The following is a 3078-nucleotide window of genomic DNA, read 5'->3' as shown; positions in this document are numbered from 1 at the left end:
CAGTATGAAAGTAAACAAAAAACTAGGGGACTTGTGGGTGCGTGGCATAAATGAAATGTTACAGACGTGTCACTTCCAGCAAACCTATTTCACGAAGAGATATTTCCAGCTAAAAGGGATCAAATATCAAGGCAGAAAGTGTAGTAAGAAAGGCCTCATCTACAAAGAATAGCAGACCAAATTGATGGCATATGTTAGTAACATCGAAATAGGAACTCTTGATTGGCTTGACTTGTATGCGTGCTATTAAACAGGGAATTGACTGGAAAGGATGATGAACCCTATTGCCAGAAAAAAAACATTGTTAGGTGGAGTATCATATGTGAAGTCATGGAGAAGTGTCAAAGAAGCTGTCTCACATCAAGTCTTAGCTAGTAAATTAATGGTCAACAAGGTTATAATTAATGGTGAAAGGAAATGTGGCTTTCTCTCTTCACAAACTAAAGTGAAGGATGAATAATTAACCCTTACAATTGGAAATTCTTTGCAGCTTGACTTTAATGAAAAAAAAAGGGGGAAGTTGGAGATATTCCTTATATTATGTCAAGACAGAATTTTTTGAGAAAATGAAAGAAGGAATTCACAAACTAAGAGGATGGACATTATGAATTGCCCTCCCACTTAAAGATGATGGCGTGGTCAAACTTCCAAACAGTAAACGAGTTAGCAATATCAAGGGTTGATGAGTTGTGAGAGGAAACGTTACCAAGGTAATAGAATTTATCCCAGGACTATATTTGAGTCATGAATGATACTTTATAAATACAAGGGTATGCAGAAGAAGTAAACCTAATCAAGATCTACCTTTGAATGATGGTCAAAGTGTGGTATATTCCACATCATGGAGTATATCATCCAAAGTAACCTGGTAGATTAGAGTGGTCTTTCGGACTGCAGTTGTCTATGAATGAATCACTTAACAGGAATTTAACTTTCCAAAGTGTCAAGACTTGACAAATAATATGATTGGTGTTCTTTGTAGATTTAGAAAAGAATATGTTGCAGTCGTATGTGATAATAGAAGCTATGTTCCTTCAAGTTTAAGGTTAAGGCCTAACACAGAAATTTACTACGCTTTCTACAGTGGAATAATGGAGTTCTGTATTCAAATCTAATAGAATATTTTTCTGGATGGCATTGAACAAATAAGGCATCGCATTATGCCTACGCCTTCCATCACAAATTCAAGAACTTGATCAATAAGGAACAACTGAAGATTCAAAAGAAACAAGGAATCTAATCTGTTTCCACAGTGTTGTTACAGAACTGGAGGAAGCCAGAAAAGGAAATTTTAAGTACAGGTTCAACACGAAGCCTTCGAGAAAGAGAAAAAAGAGTTGAAGTACATTGACATAGTGACAGTAGTAGAATACACAACCAAGGCAAAACCATTGAAGAAAGGGAAACTGGCTTTATCACTTAGATCTTTTCTTAGATAAAGTGGTATCTTAAGGATAGGTGGAAGGACGATGAGGCATGCAACACTTACCATGAATAGCGCAAACATCCAGTTATATTACCGAACGGTATCACACATAACTGAAATGATAGTATGCTCATTTACATTCAGAACAGTTCTTCATCAAGGTTAGGAGGTATAACCTTGAATGAGTTTAAGAGCATCAGGTTATTTGGATTATAGGAGGTTCCACTAATAGTAGACAAAGACTAATTTTTAGATGAGTCACATGCAAGAGATTAGAGGTACATTTCAAGAGCAGAAAATGATCTGACTTGCCACCGGAAGGCTTGAACCTAACACCATACCTTTCACATATAGTGCAGGTAGAATTACTTTGGACATTCTTTGCTCAGGAAGGGCGCCAAAGAAGTCTAAAAGATATGGTGTTCTATTCACTTGTATGGTTCACATGGCAATTCATATAGGAAAACAGCCTAACTACACTGGTAAACAGATTCATTTCTGAATGCATATCGCCGCTTATTGGAAGACGCGGACCCAGTGCGTCAGTTAGATCAGACCAGGGGTACGAACTTTTGTTGCGAGCAGAGAAAAATGGAACTTCAAGAATGCTGCAAGAAATGGACCAGAAGAAGCTAACAAGGGAGCTTCAAAGAAAACTGTGATTTGATAAACATTTGAGATGAAACATCCACATGCAAGTCATATGGGTGGGGTGTGGAAAGACAGATACGTACGGTGAGAGAACATATTGACAGCAATGCTACACCACCACAGTAAGCAATTAGATGATGAATCACTCAGGGACCCTTTTGGTCGAAGCAGAGGACCAATCGTTAATGGTCGACCTCTAACAGTAGGACAATAATCAGTTTATCCTCTGTCATTAGAACATTAACACCAAATCACTTGTTAACCATGTAAAACCAAGGTCGTGCTGCCAGCCAGAGGTTGCGTCGTTTCTGTCCGAATGATCAGTATTCAAGAAATAAGGTTGGCGCTGAGTTTCAGTATCTTGCCAATGAGGTTTTGGAACAGGTGGAAAAAGGAGTATGTTGCAATCTTTTCAGTTAGGAAGAAGGTGGACAAGAGTCAACTCAAAATTTAAAGGAAAATGACATTGTATTGTAAAAGAGCAAAATTGCCCAGAAATTCTTGGAAAGCTTGGTCGTGTATCTGAAGTCATCCAAGCAAAGATGGTCTTGTAAGAAAAAGGTTAAGTTAATATGGCAGATTCACACTTGATATTGTTGGGAAAAGAATTAAATCGGTTGTAAATCTTGGAAAGACCATTTCACGTATTAGTTGATTGTTAGTTCAGGCAGATGAGACCGGGGTTTCCCGCCGAGAGAGCCTACTTAAAGTGCCAAAATTGTACCCAAAGGATTCTCATGTTCCTCGGTAGTATTTGTAGTATTATTCCTCACATTTGTGCTCAATAGATATTAAGGTTATTGGTATAAGGTAAATTGTTTTTACTCAATTTAGGGGAGGCCATGTTTATTGGCTGCTTTTATATTCAAATGAGATGTTTTAAGTTCCTAATATTGTGATATGTACTACAATTGGGTATGTAATTAATATATTAGTATTTATATGTTTTTGAATGTACGCTCTATAGGCAATCTGCTTAACTAATCGAATGTCAACATCAG

This window comes from Penaeus japonicus, unplaced genomic scaffold, assembly GCF_977035675.1.
Source record: "Penaeus japonicus unplaced genomic scaffold, GWHDUDI00000001_assembly GWHDUDI00000017, whole genome shotgun sequence".
NCBI classification, from domain to species: domain Eukaryota; kingdom Metazoa; phylum Arthropoda; class Malacostraca; order Decapoda; family Penaeidae; genus Penaeus; species Penaeus japonicus.
This window is presented reverse-complemented; position numbering follows the sequence as displayed.